General features: G+C 43.7%; 1 long non-coding RNA gene across 1 annotated transcript in view; it reads left to right on the top strand.

Annotated features, from left to right (window-relative positions):
- The window catches only part of LOC142838987 (uncharacterized), a 28,760-nt gene extending 18,508 nt beyond the window's left edge, over positions 1-10,252 (top strand). The window contains exon 4 of the long non-coding RNA XR_012908664.1: positions 9,974-10,252. This is a non-coding gene — a long non-coding RNA (uncharacterized LOC142838987). The remainder of the gene's footprint in view (positions 1-9,973) is intronic.
- Positions 10,253-15,853: the final 5,601 nt, after the last annotated feature.

Genomic DNA, 15,853 nt, shown 5'->3' with positions numbered 1-15,853 from the left:
AGGAAGATGCTGTGCATGAACCATCCCTTCCAGTCACACCTCCCTGCATCTCACCTTACTTTCTGCAGTTAGGTCCATATCTAGGAAATCGTGTTAACACTCAAACATCTTTAGAATACAATGACAAATTTTTACAGTTTCGTGTAAATATTTGTCTTTTCTGACCCATCCTTGACTTCTTATATAGATGTCCAGTGCTGTCTTATTGGTCAATCTTTCAAAACTCAGAGGATTATGTTACACTTAAAAAGTAATATCACAGAAGAGTAAGAAATTTGGCCCTGCCTCCCTTCTAATGTAGGCCTATTGCTATCTTTTACTTGCTGTTTTTTTAAATATCAATGTGTTCGTTTGCAGTGATATTTATCTTGGATTTTTTTCTTGTTGTTTTTGTATTTTGTTCTTTTCTCTGAGACAGCCTTGGCTGTCCTAGAACTCTCTCTCTGTAAACCAGGCTGGCCTTGAACTCAGAGATTCACCTGCCTCTGCCTCCAGAGTGCCATTAAAGGCACTATCACCCAGCGATATTTATCTTGTAATAGCATTAGGACACAGTGGATCAGTGCTTTAGAGACTGGGTTTGAATTTCCCTGATTTCCCTGTTTATTCGGGTTTGGAAGAAATAAACCCCAGGTTAAAAAAAATTGAAATTTTCTAAAGTACATCTCTCTTTTCAACATTGTAAATCAGTGTGTATTAATACCTACAAGATGCTGGCCCTCTATGAGATACTAGCAGACAGAAAAAAGGACAGTGAAAAAGAAAAAAGATCTATGTTGGCCTTAGATGAATTCAAAGAACAATTTACAAAGAGAACAATTGGCTGATTCCTTCTTGAACTGGGGCCCTACACCTCACCATTAAACTTACACTTGGGTCTGAAGAACATGAGAGACCAAGATTCTCCTTTGGCCATGACTTGCTCTTCAAACTTGAAGTTCATGACCTTTAGATCTCCTATGTTTATTAAGGCTCTTTTTCATAACCCCATGACTTACCGATACACTTGGCAAACATTTGCTAAGGGCCTTCTTGTGTATCAGGTTCAACACTATATGCCAGAGGGAATGACAACATATATGTATGGCTCATAGTGAAGCCATGATAAAGTATGCTAAAGGCCAAGTACAGAGAGCAGCACAGGTCCTTGGGCAGTGGACATGAAGAGCATCAGAGAAAGACTGTATTTGGATATCAATGTTTGGGTTGAGTCTTAAAGTATATGTGATGTTTCCAGGGCAGAAGAGGCAGAAGGAGAAGCCACTACAGAATGCAGTTCTGTGTCTGTTACCCAACCCTGACAAGGAAACAAAGATGAGGAAAGATAAACACGATTATCAGTTCACGATTGCAATGTGTTGTAGAATATTATTTTAAGATGTGTTACATTTGTTTATGCTGGGGAATAATTGTTTAATGATGCAAAGATAGATGTGTTGCATTCTTTCATGTTGGATTTGTTTAACCCTGTGAAGCTGTGTTACTCTGCCTGTCTAAAATGTCTGATTGGCTTGATAAAGTGCTGAATGGTCAATAGCAAGGCAGGAGAAAGGACAGCCGGGGCTGGTAGGCAGAGAGAATAAATAGGAGGAGGAACCTGGGAAGGAGAAGCAAGGAGTGAGAGAGGAAGGGGCCAGCCAGCCACCCAGCCACACAGCCAGACGTGGAGTAGAAGAAACAAAAAGATATACAGAAATAGAGAAAGGTAAAAGCCTAGAGGCAAAAGATAGACAGATAAGAAAAGCTGACTAGAAACAAGCCAAGCGCCGCACCGGTGGTGGTGCATGCCTTTAATCCCAGCACTTGGGAGGCAGAGTCAGGTGGATCTCTGTGAGTTCGAGACCAGCCTGATCTACAAGAGCTAGTTCCAGGACAGGCTCCAAAACCACAGAGAAACCCTGTCTCGAAAAACCAAAAAAATAAACAAGCCAAGCTAAGGCCGGGCATTCATAAGAAAGAATAATATTCCATATGTGTGAGTATGTGGGAGCTGGGTGGTAGGGCCCCCAAAGAATAAAGAACAAAGAGCCAAAACAACCAACAACAGCAAAGGTTTTGTCAAGGCTAGAAGATGGCATTTCACAGCCCTTAACCGACTCTTCCAACTCTTACAAGTGTCTTGTTCCCTCGTCTGTAATGTTCCCTGAGCCTTAGAAGCAGTAATGTAAACATCTTGTTTACGGCTAAGTCTTAAGCTTTCAGTTATTCTTAGCATCTTGCATAGCCCTGAGTCTGAAGGAAGCTGAGAGCAGTTTTTGTCTGTCCATATCAACATACATATTTGGAAGTAGTTAGTTGATAAAATACATATTTAGAGAACAGGTCTATGCTTTGTGGATTTAGTTACCCGACTTGGGCCTCATAACTTCCTCAGACATGGTTGTTAAATAGGCTTGCAATTCCAGGCATGGGTTCCCTACCGTGGAACAAACCTCATAGAGTTCACAGAGAGGTAAGCCCAGTGGTGTCTTTTATCCTGCAGAAGCCTATATAGCACCTTCCTTGACTTTGACCGCTAGCCAACAGGTTGGCCGTTCCCAGATCAGTTCCACCACTTTCTCTACATCTCACAACCTAAGGATGTGTTCTCTTCTGCAATTCTTTAATTTTGATGGACAAGTAAGAGCCTGTATTGCTTGTGGGGGGGGGGGCATCTGGGGCCTCGCTGACCAACTCCTGCAGAGATATCCCACACCTAGGTCTTAGAGTTTTGTTTATTGGTGCATTGCTTCTGGAATCAGCACTATCTAGCTTCAGTCTCTCTTCTTGTACAAAGGAAGTAGAAAGGGCATTATGTGGAGAGGGGATAGTAGAACACAGATAAAATGGAAATCACAAGGAAATATACTGTGGAGGAAAAAGTTTAAACGGGGAGGGAAATAGAAGATTTGGGGAGACGGGGGGGTGTGGGGGGCTACTATAGACTCAACTTCTTATGGCCCATTCTCATTTTTTTTAACTTTTATGTAGAAGGCCACTTACACATCAAAGGGTCTACCCTGGCTAGAACAGATAAGAATTTTCAAATTGGGAGATAAGGCGGCAGCAGATAAGATCTGAGAGTTTTGGGGGGCAGCCAGTGTGACCCTTGGGATTCTGACTAGATACACAGTGATAGCAATACAAGTTTCATCAGTTTTGAGTAGTACTTCTTTTTCGAGGTTTTCCTACATGCCCAGACTCGAGGACATCTTATGCATGGTTGGTGGTTTGTCTACTTCATTGCCAGTATTGTTACTGTTTTTTTTTTCCTTCTCTGTAGTGTATTGTTCACATGGCGCTACCTTAGGTTTAACATACTTTGTGAGAGAGGAACAGTTTTCAGAGAAGACAATTGGGTTTGGACAAGAGGGATGTCATCCACTCTGAGGGATAGAAAGGAGGTGGGGATTTGATTGTGGCTATTTGGTTTCTGCTGGGGGTGGAAGGCAAGGCCTGGTGTTTGCTCAACCTGCGCTTTACCCCTGAGACGCTCCAGCTCAGGCTTTACATATTAAACAGGATCCCTCAGCTCTAATATGCGTGCATATTAAAGTCTGAGAGATACCGATCAAGTGTTTCACAATTCAGAGAGTTAGGAAATCCACTGGGCACATCACGACTGTCAATTTTGTAACTGGTTATGGTGGAATGGAGGCGTCTAGGATTGATTAATGGTAGAAAAAAATATAACGCACAACATATAGTTAAGGTAAGCATTATCAAAACCATATGCATAGGATAACTTATAAAATGTATTTCTTATCACATACATAGTTGATACCTCTGACCCATAGATTAGCTGGAACTTGTGTTAAGGATCACCCTCTGGAGGAAACCGATACTGAATTGTGACCATAAAGTCATTTGGATCATCTTTCTTCTGAAGTTTTAGTGCAACGCATACCATGGAACATGAGCTAGGAAGAAACGAGAGAGACAGAGAGAGACAGAGAGAGAGAGAGAGAGACAGAGAGAGAGAGAGAGAGAGAGAGAGAGAGAGAGAGAGAGAGAGAGAGAGAGAGAGGAGGCAGTTCATCTGAGCTGGCAGATCGCTGAATCTGCTGCTGTAGTTGGTGAGGGTTCTTCAGCCTGAGCCTTTAATTGCTGCCATGGCTTCTTTTCTTTCTCACTTTCCCATTTCCTTTCACTGAATCTTCACCACCAGACAGACGCTGAATACACAGCTCTCCCCGGCAACCAGAAGGAGCCCAGAACACTGGCCATTGCCTTATAAAAAGTGAGAGAGGTTACTCTGATCCATCTAGAAGCACACACACACAAGCACACACACAAGCACACACATCCACACCAAAAAAAAAACAAAAAAACAAACACAAAACCCTATTATTCGTGCTTCATTCTGAGAGCTGTTGCCGGATGTTGACTGGAACATGGACATCTTGTTTCTTTAAGCACCGTGGGCCTTATCACGGGGCTGTAATTTATTTCAGAATGTTAATGCAAAACTGAAACCTAAGTCTGGGGGTGGGGGATGACTCAGTTGGTACAAGGACCGGAGTTCAGATCCTAAACACTCCTGTAAAAGCTAGGTGTAGTGATACACACTTGTGATTTCGGCACTGGGAAGCGGAGCCGGGAGGATCCCTGGGGATCATCCACCAGGGCCTGGTCTAGTCACATTAACCAGCTCCAGGCTTGGTGATTAACGTGAGCGGCAAGTAAAGACACCTGAAGTGGAATTCGGGCGTCCACACACGTTCATATTAACGTGCACCTGCACACACACACACACACACACACACACACGCACGCACGCACGCACGCACGCACGCACGCACGCACACTGAAACAAAATAAGAACAGCGATACGCCAGTCAAGACAAAGCTGTCCTGAAACTTGTTTGCCGCTGATGGCGAGCCCTGTGTTTGCTAAGGTCTGGTGATCTTCCGGTCTTCTCTGCTTCTCGGGTTCTTCTTAACGGAGAAGGTAAGCATTTTCTCGGAGCGAATATTGATGGCCAGCCATCGTCAACAGGACGCACCATGCGTAAAGCTCCACTGTGTTGCGTCTTCTCATTTCTTGACGGTGTTGCCGCCTTATATCATTGAAGATGTGAAGAAAATAAGTATGAACATTCTTGTTTTTTAAGGAAAACGAGCAGGTATTGAGAAACATTTCGTTTTAGTCAGATGGCAATAGTTGAATTCTCCTGACTCACCTTTGTGGATAGGTAAGGTAGAATTCTAAACTGAAATCATTGAGTCCATTTATTGATTATTAAGTGTTAGCCAATCGAACAGAGGATTGACTTTTTAAATTTTTTTTATGGTTTATTTAGCTTTATTTTATGTGCATTGGTGTGAAGGTGTCAGATCCCCTGGAACTGGATTTTCAGACAGTTGTGAGCTACCATATGGGCGCTGGGATTTGAACCCGGGTCCTCGGGAAGAGCAGACAGTGCTCTTAACCGCTGAGCCATCTCTCCAGCCCCCGAGGATTCACTATTATTTGTAGGATGAACCCCTTTTATTTGTGAGGGGTCATATATAATAACCACCTACAAGTCAGGGAATTAAACTGCAAGGGCTGGTTTGGAATAATCTTTTCCAGACAATTAAACTTTTCTGTCTTGTCCTGTCACGTGTAGCGTACGATGTCACATGCGTGCAGTTCTTTACCCCGCCACTGAAACTTCAAAAACGAGTCAAACAGAGACCAAAACATCTGAAAGTCAGCGATTTGGGGCATTAGAAATGTCCTTAGCTCAGCATGTGTGCTGTTAATAAATAACAGATTCAGAAGTGTGTCTTGCCTTTGTGATGTTTTCAGAGGAGAAAAAAAAAGTGAAATTGCAGAGGATAGAATAAATTTTAACCATAATGGTTGATAGAGTTTCAGCGTAAATTCAATTTTCGGCAATTTATAAACATGATATTTTGGTAGTAATAGGGCATTTTGAAACTATCCACATTCATGAACTAAAAAAATAAAAAAAAAAGTGGATGTGTATGCCAGACTGCCTAAAACCCGTCATTTACTCCACAGACGTTGCCACATTTCGCTGATAGAAAACCACACTGGGCAGGCTAATTACCTAACAATCACTCACTCAACAGATTATTTAACATCTATTATTTTTAGGGCATTGGGGTGGGGGATGAAAACGAAATTCTTTGCACAATCTTGGGGCAATTTTTCTCGACAGGGTACTTTGAGTATTGGTAGGTTCGATTTGAGCAGTTTGGGGCCAGTTAAGGGCCGAGAGGTTAGCATGCTACTGGCAACTTGGGTATTGCATCCCTTCCTATTTTTGATGCTTGACAATTGCATTGCTGATCGGGGTCCTTCATTAATTAATCAATGAGCTGTTTGGAGAAATAAAGTGAAATTTTTATCCCTAAAATTCCATCGTCACCATTTGATATTTGTCCACATATTTCACAGTTTATCTTTTTGATTTTTGAGACAGGGTTTCTCTGTGTGGCTTTGGAGTCTGTCCTGGAACTTGCTCAGTAGACCATGCTGGCCTCAGAATAACAGAGACCCATCTGCCTCTGCCTCCTGAGTGCTGGGATTAAAGGGGTGCGCCACCACCGTCGGGCTTCAACAGTTTATCTTCTGTCTGTCTTCCCTGAACCCCTCTGTTGGGATGTAAGCTCTCTGTGCAAGCAGACATTTTGAGGATTTTGTCCAATACTGAATCTTCACTACCTATGAATATCTGGCATGTGGCTGTACTACAAAAGAACTTATCGAATGAATACAGAATGAATCAAGATGAAAGAGCCCCAGAATATAAACTAAGGTGAAAAAGAACAAGGTTCAAAGAGCCCCAGAATATAAACTAAGGCGAAAAAAAAATAAGGTTCATAGTCGATCTATTCTTTTTGTAAAAACTTATGCACAAAGTATGTAAATACACAAATGAATTCTGAGTTTGCACATGTGGGCCCATCCTGAGAGTCTCTGAGAAAATACATGGGAAAGTGACTCACTGGGTGTCTCAGGTGAGACAACAGAAAAATCTAACCAGCCATCAGAAGGGGAATCCCCTTACCCCCACTTTCCCCAGGTAGCTTTGAATATTAGGCAACATACATGCACTATACATTCAAAACTAACGTTAAAAATGTCTGGTTTAAGGGGCTAGAGAGATGGCTCAGCAGTCAAGAGCTCTGACTGTTCTTCCAGAGGACCAGGTTCAATTCCCAGCACCTACATGGCAGCTCACAACTGTCTGTAACTCCAGTTCTAGGGGATTTAACACCCTTACACAGACATACATGCAGGCAAAATACTAATGCACATAAAATAAAAATAGATCATTATTTTTAAAAAATTGCCAACTTAGCAGGGCATGGTGGGTTACACCTCTAATTTCCACCCTTGGGAGGCAGAGGCAGGTGGATCTCTGTAAATTCAAGGCCAACCTGGTTGACGTACTGAGTTCCAGGAAAGCCAGGACCACAGAAAGAGAGCCTGTCTTAAAGCAAACAAAAGAAAACAACAATAACAACAAGCCTAAAACAAAACAAAACCCCAGCCGGTTTAGAAAAGGAATTGAAGAGAATAGAGGCTTTTGAGGCAGAATTGATATGTAGAAAAAGCCCAAGAGGGAGAGCTACAAAACGGAGCTTTCTAGTGGGGGTGGGAAGGTCTCCCATCCCTGGCCCTTGCCCTGGGAGCTTATGGCTTCATCCCATCCTCAATGCCAGCTTTCTACGGGCACCACTGTCCCAATTCTGGGTAGACTTTCATTCCCAGTGAAGTTCCTCTTGTGTGTTCTTATTTCTGTAGAGAACCCGCAGCTCCCCTGCCTTTACAGGTCTTTTAACTTGGCTGTTCTTTACACACCTGCACTTGTTTACACATTTGTCTCCACAACCGCCATCTCTGGGAGGGTGGAGCTGTTACTTCTGTGTCTACTTGCCTATGACGACTGAGCTTGAACACAAATTCTCAGGGCAGCGTCTAGAGCCGGGGGCCTTTGAACAGATCAAACCAAATCAAAGCATTTGTCATCCATGCTGAATGGCCCCCAAATCAAGCCGAGAGACTTGCAGGAAGCAGATCCCAAAACAGACCAGTTTTTCCTGAAGATTCAAAGATTCAGCCTACCTGAGTCAGAGCAATAAGGAAGTCCCTGCCTTAATCCTTACAAAACAGAAGCTGATGTTAACTGTCAGTTATTCCCCCATTGTTCTGTTCCCCTGTCCCCACCTTAGGAAAGCCACAGCTCGGCATTGCTCTTGGGAACTGCATTCTATTGTGTGTGAGACGGAAGTTGCAGGGACTGGTGAATCCTGACCAACCAATCAGACTTATCACTAAGTTGCAGTAATACACTGACAAGTCATAGACAAACCTTGGTAGACAATTCCTTGAGCAAAGGGCCACACTCCTTTTCTTCAAGTGGCTCACATACTGTCTTAAAACTCGAAGCGATTTTGGTTGGAAGATGAAGGAGACAGACCTCCTTTCAGGGGCTTTGAAAATGTAGTTACTAAAATTCTGAAGTTATATCAGAATGGTCACCGATAAAAGTGCCCTGGAATGGGGTGGGGAGACGGCTTAGTAGGTGTGGTTCCTGCACAAACAAGAGGAGCCAAGTCCTGATCCCCAATATTCCGAGTAGAGCCCAGGCATGGTGATGTAACTACATGCCTGTAACTACAGTACTCAGGGCCTGGGGCTCGCTGACCAGAGAAGCTGAAACAGTGAACTCCAGGTTCGATAAGAGAACCTGTGGTCACCCGCCCTCACCCCCCAAAAAAGTAGAGAAACACCAAACATCAATTTCTGGCATTTATATGGGTAGACTTAAGTGCACGCACACACACACACACCACACACACCACACACATGCACACAAGCACACAGACATCCCCGCACACAGAAAATGCTCTGAGATAGTCAAAAAGTTCAGCCTCTCCTCTCAAGGCTCAGGGGAGAGGGAGAGGAAGCAGAATGTAAGGAGGGTGCCAGAGCCAAGGAAGCCATGTCTTCCAGATACAGCAAAAACTCTACATGTATGAACTCAGAGACTGTGGCAGCATGTCCAGGGCCTGTGCAGGGCCAAACCTGACAAAATCCCAGCGCAGAGAGAGGGAAGTGGACACAAAGTTCCATCCCTAACCAAGAAGGTGTTTCCAACTGCTACCTGCTGAGAATGGGAAAATCAAACTTTATCCAGTGGAACATCACTGGGTGTATGGACCACACTCCGGGGCAAGCCCAGGAGTAGATGGCCAACGCAAAATGGATCCCATATTTATGTGTCTATGTGTACGTATACTTTCTGGATTTAGGCTGGTTTTTGTCTTATTGATTTCCTTTTCTTAAATCAGCCCCCCCCCAGTTTGTGTGTGTGTGTGTGTGTGTGTGTGTGTGTGAGAGAGAGAGAGAGAGAGAGAGAAAGAGAGAGAGAGAGAGAGAGAGAGAGAGAGAGAGAGAGCGCATGAAGTTGGGTGGATAGGGACATGGAAAGGATATGGGTGGAGTTGGGAAAAGAAAAGAATATGATCAAAATTTTTATTGCATAAAAAATTTAAATTTCAAGCTGAGTGGTGGCACACACTTTTAATCCCAGCACTCTGGGAGGCAGAGGCAGGTGGATCTCTGTGAGTTCAAGGCCAACCTGGTCTACAGAGCGAGTTCCAGGATAACCAGGTAGTTAAGATCTCTGCTTGCAGCCGGTGAGAATTCCACTGGGATTCTGGCCAGAGAAAGCACTCCCTGAAAGGGAACTGCATGTGCCACTCCACTTTTAAGATGCTGGTTGGTCCATAGCAACACTACGGACTCCTTCAGCAGCCTCCATAACACGCGGTAGCACCAAGGATGAGAAGATTTGCCCTAGTTCTCAGGACCAAAAACTATTTCCAATTTCACAAAAGCAAAATGAGCCCTGGCGTGTTATAAACAGGTTTCCCGCCCACCTGCTACTGAGGGTCCATCAGAGATGTGAAGATCTGTCCCGTGGAAAGGCAGGACACTGTGTGTCTTTCTTCTACTCTGACCTCTTTTTAGGCAACGTTTCTCTGAAAGGCTGAAGCCGGGATGGGGCCCTCATGAGGCTGGTGGCTTCTGCAGCGGTAGACGGGACTTTTCGTAGAATTGCCGCCAGGGCCCAACCCCTGTGGAGAGGATAGGAAGCCTGGGGCAGCGTGAGGAGCGCCCTCAGCAAGTAGCCCAACCAGGAGTTTTTAGGGGCTCCTTCCGTGTGGACATCTGCTCAGTTTTCCTTGATAAAGATGCTTTTGCACGGCTGTAAAAAACAACATGCTTTGTCACGTTTCAAAAAATAAAAAGATTTCGGAAACGCTTTAGAAAAGGTGGAAGAGTTCCTCAGCGGCAATGGCATCGGCACACAAATGAAGGATGAGAATCGAGTCTCCTAAAAAAGACACCGGAAGTTCCATCCAGCTCTGTGCCTGTCCAGGCAAAGGGCCGAGAACCAGCTCTGAGATCTGTTTCTAGATATTTGTAGCAAGATCGGTGACATCAGGGGAAGGATCAGGGATGCTAAAGGGGACAGGGACTTTGAACCGGTCTGGCTTCTGTGCTCTTGTTTTGTTCCAAGCCACAAGCCATTTTCAACATTTCCAGGACACATGGCTTCACTATGTTCTTTCTTTCTTTCTTTCTTTCTTTCTTTCTTTCTTTCTTTCTTTCTTTCTTTCTTTCTTTCTTTCTTTCTTTCTTTCTTTCTTTTTTGCTTTGTTTTGTTTTTCGAGACAGGGTTTCTCTGTAGCTTTGGAACCTGTCCTGAAACTAACTCTTGTAGACAAGGCTGACCTTGAACTCACAGAAATCCGATTATGTGGAGATTTTACTTGTCAAGGGGTGTTGGGGGGCGCTAAGGTTGCCTCATGACAACTTGGGGTATATTTAAGTTTGTTAAGGTTGGAATCTTTTTAAAATCAAACTTTCCTTGTGAAAAAATTGTTGTTAAGTCCAGACATTTTTCTTTAAATTTTATTTCAGATTCTAGTCCATTTCTATTTCTATTTTTATATTTTAGAGCCCACTACACACACACACACACACACACACACAAAATCATATAATAGTTTATATGCGCATACTCAGATTCAACAGGTCATAACATTCATGTTAGATATCTTTCATTGTAAAACCCCGAAACTGTGCGGAAGCATCGCAAGGCTGGGCTGAAGCAGTGTTGGTATCCCTGTCTAGCGTGTGCAAGGCTCCACGTTAGTTCCCAAGCACTCAGGAAAAACTGAAGCCCAAGCACCGTGCTCTGCCACTCATGTATTTCTCTCTCCATCTGTTCTGAGCAGTAATTAATAAACTCACTTTGATGTATTTGTATTTTTGTTACAAAAGTACCGATCTGCCAACGGCATCTGTTATGGGTACGTTTTAGAAATTTACATAAGTGAATGCCTTTGCTGGCTGTTAGTTTTAATTAAGCGTATGCGTGTGACCGAGTGTGGATAAATGGAGGTGAATGTAGTTGCCCTCGGGGCGCAGAAGAGGGCATCAGACGCCCTGGAGCCCAAATGACAGAGAGTTGTGAGCCACCTGATGTAGGTGCTGGGAACCAAACTATAGCCCCCGAAAGGACAGTGTGTCCTCTTAATTGCTGAGCCACCACTCCAACTTGTGAAAACTACCTTGTTTTTCTTTTTCTCTATAGAGTCTCACTGTGTATTCCTGGCTGGCCAGGAACTCTATATGTAGACTAACTTGCCCTTGAAGTAGAGATATCCACCTACTACTGCCTACAGAATGATGGGCTCTTAAGGGTGCACACAACTACTCCGAGCCAGACAATTGTTTTCTGATTTTTAAAATTCTGAGGTGCTATAAAAACCATCCTATTATGTTAAAATGAAACTTTAATTTACTTATTATTCTTTTTTTTTTTTTTTTTGGTTTTTTTCGAGACAGGGTTTCTCTGTGGTTTTGGAGCCTGTCCTGGAACTAGCTCTTGTAGACCAGGCTGGTCTCCAACTCACAGAGATCCGCCTGCCTCTGCCTCCCGAGTGCTGGGATTAAAGGCGTGCGCCACCACCGCCCGGCTACTTATTATTCTTGTTGCTACTATTATTATTATTTGGTTTTCTGAGACAGGGTTTCTCTGCATCCTGGCTGTCCTGGAACTCACAGAGATCCGCCTGCTCCTGCCCCTCGAGTGCTGGGATTAAAGACATGCACAGCACTGCCCAGCAAAACTATGATTTGTTGTACTTCTCTTTTGCTACTTTGAAACAGGGTGTTGCTATGTAGTCTGGGCTCACCCTCAAACTCACCATCCTCCTGCTGTAGACTGCTGAGTGCTAGGAGAAAAACACGGTCACCTCTAAATCCACCTGACCGTGGACTATAGGTAGTTTTCCCACCTTTTCAGTTGCTGCCAGTGCTACGAAGCGCACCCAGGAGTCCTTGTGGGGACGCTAGGATTCTCTAGGGTAGATGCTTAGAAACTAATATCGTGTTGTGGGAAATCACATCTTCACCAGATACTGCCAAGGTTTCCCCCAGCATCATTGGATCAGTTACAGCTCAGCACTCACCAGTTCCTCCGACACCACAGTTGGCCTTTTAGTCCCGAACGGTGCCAGTACAGTAAGTGGAAGATGATACCTTCTGGTGAATTTGGCATTTTCTTCCGATCATCTTTTCCTGCTGATTTGAATGCTCTGAATGGAATATTCATATTCATGGTTGTCTTTTTTCTTAATAAGTTCTCATACTTCTTCCAATGTTCTGGACAATTTTCCCTTTATGATAGGTCACTGAATTCTTACCTCCCATCCCGCTGTGTTTTCATTTTGTCATGACTGACTTCTTTGTCTATGTAAAGTATGTCATAAGACACTGCATCTTTTCCAGCTATCTCTTATTCCTCTGTATTTTTTTTCTTTTGGCTGAGGAATTACAAGGTGGGGGGCCCTCTTTCAGCTTTACTGAAATTTGGTTTTCACTGGCAAGCATCTTGACATGTGTGTATGTGTGTGTGTGTCTGTTGTGACTTGTGTGTGTATTCAGTGGTTACATCAATAGCAAAATCCAGAGGCTGAATTTCATTTAATATTCCCAATCTATGGGATAAATAACTTGACCAAGAGCTTAAATGCTCTCTGCACGGTCACATGACTGGAAAATGCCTGAGCATGATGTGGAGGAGTATATTTAGGTTCCTGTTCTTGACCACAACCCTTCCTTCTCATCTTTAATACCACGGTGGAGGTGGGGTGCTTAAGCTAGGTTTTCTGTAATCAGAGGCAGACGTCTATTATCATAGCAGCAGTATATACTCAGTGTCTAACAATAGATGGATAACTCAGTATGAAAACTGTATGTTACTGAACTCCACAATGTCATAATTTGACAGTCTAAACAATTTCCTATGGATTCATACAGATTCTCTGCCAAACAATGGGACATACTTTCTTATTTGATTTGTAGAGCTTCTTTCTTTCTTTCTTTCTTTCTCTCTCTCTCTCTCTCTCTCTCTCTCTTCTTTCTTTCTTTCTTTCTTTCTTTCTTTTTTGTTTTCAAGACAGGGTTTCTCTGTAGCTTTGGAGCCTGTCCTGGAACTAGCTCTTGTAGACCAGGCTGGTCTCGAACTCACAGAGATCCGCCTGCCTCTACCTCCCAAGTGCTGGGATTAAAGGCGTGTGCCACCACTGCCCGGCTTAATAATTTTCTTCCTAGTGGATAAACCTAGTGTTTATTGGAAATTACTGGTGTTTGGAGACACAAAGTTGACATCGACAAGCAAGGGGAGATACACAAAAAACACAGATTATTCCCAATAATGATAATACAATGGTGGCTGATAGGATGGTGCAATGACTTTGTGTGGTCAGAGAAAGGCAAGAACTAAGGAAGCCTTTGTGGTCTGAACAACTGGATTGATGGCAACTCTATCAATATTGGGGGAGAAACGGGAGGGGAGTGGATCGGCTGGAGAAGCGGATGGAGAGTTCTGCTGGGCCATAGTCTTGTTGAGAGGGTGATTGGACAGCTGCACGGAATTGTCACCCAGGGAAATGGAACACGAAAGCCTGGAATTTAGGGAGGAAAAGGTTACGTTAAGGCATTAATTTGGCAGTGGTTTCTAAAACCGCGAGATTCCATGGAATCATCTAGGGACAATATTGCCTGAGGAAAAATGGGAACAAGAACAATAACTATGCTCTGCGATGACCCGAGTTTCTCAAGGCTCAGCAGCAAAGAACTGGGTAAAGAGAGACCAAGAGGATGCATTGGTGAACTTGGTGGGAAAATAAAAATGCTTTTGGCCACTAGATTATAAAAAAGGAAAATTGAAATAATGAAAAAGTCATTATCCTAAATAATAAAAACGGCTTAAGTAGGATTTTTTTTAAAAAAAATCTTACTCTATTTTATGTGCCTTGGTGTTTTGCCTGCATGTATGTCTGTGTGAGGATGTTGGGTCACCTGGAATTGGAGTTACAGGCAGTTGGGAGCTGATATGTAAGTGCTGGGAATTGAACCTGGGTCCTCTGGAAGAGCAGCCAGTGCTCTTAGCTGCTGAGCTCTCTCTCCAGCCCCCTTAAGTAGGATTCAAAAAAAAAAAGATGATGTAAGTGCTGGGTTTGTCAACATGAAGCTTGTTGATAATTTTGACAAGTTGTGAGTTCGTCAGTGGGGCGGGAAGAAGGAACGAGCATCGGGAAATTATCGGACGAGTGACAAGAGCAGAGTTGATGTCAGTGACTAGGACAGTCCTTTCCGGACTCTCGACAGTGCACATGAGAACTCAGAAGTACACCACTGACAAGGTTGGGTCTTGGAGTCTAGGAAACGCTATTCTTTAAGAGGGTCTGGGAGGGTACAGCACCAAAGACCTTCTGGCTCTTCCTCATTGAGCTTGAGGTTATATTAAATGGCATGGGAAGGGGAAATTCACACTGATCGTCTACTGACCCTAAAATAGAGGAAGCTGCGGAGGGGAGAGATTCTGGGTCTGTTGAGCTACTTACGTGCTAAGGAGTTAGCTCCATGGGTACAGCTTTTCTGACTCTTCATCAGTGTTTGGATGGGTTTTGTTTGTTTGTTTGCTATTGTTTTGTCTTGTTTGGTGATGCAGCTGCTTTTCTGAGTTATCCCTGCTCCTGTAACTAACTCTTGACTCATACTCCTGTTAACAACCCCATTCAAAACTCATTGGTTCGGGGGCTGGAGAGATGGTTCAGAGGTTAAGAGCATTGCCTGCCCTTCCAAAGAGGTCCTGAGTTCAATTCCCAGCAACCACATGGTGACTCACAACCATCTGTAATGGGGTCTGGTGCCCTCTTCTGGCCTGTAGGCAGACACACAAACAGAATATTGTATACATAATAAATAAATAAATATTAAAAAAGCCCTCATTGGTTCATCAAGTTGGACGGACTTTGGGTGAAATACCTACTTTGGTCTGTGCATTGGCATGCTTTCTGAGGTGAATAGGTGTGTGTGTGTGTGTGGTACGTGTGTATGAAATAAAAAGATTTTGCTCTTTGTCATAGTATGAATTGTCACCAATCAGTACGGATGTGTGACGTAATTCAGTGAGTAAGGAGAAGGATGTTTGCTGACCTAGACTTACAGTGGAGATTTCAAAGGATCTGGAAGTCTGTGAAGTAGGTGAACTGGATTTCCTGTGATCCTATAATCATAACAGATTAATCACACGCATCACCTTTGCCTCCTCTAGTGTTGTTCATAAAACAAAAGAAAAATGCGAGAACAGTAAAGGCAAATGATGGGCGGAAGGACCGTTTTGGATGATGAGAGAACGGAAAGCGGACTTCAGTAGAGCAAGGGGAATTCTAATGCCGAGCAGGAGATACCGGCAACAGGATTGATGGGTTTTGTCTTGCAGGTGCCCGAAGGGGAGTTCAGGAACAGGAACCCAGCGTTGGGATGATG

Source organism: Microtus pennsylvanicus, chromosome 20 (assembly GCF_037038515.1).
Source record: "Microtus pennsylvanicus isolate mMicPen1 chromosome 20, mMicPen1.hap1, whole genome shotgun sequence".
Lineage (NCBI taxonomy): Eukaryota > Metazoa > Chordata > Mammalia > Rodentia > Cricetidae > Microtus > Microtus pennsylvanicus.
The sequence above is the reverse complement of the archived record's forward strand: the minus strand, read 5'-3'. Positions and strand labels throughout refer to the sequence as shown.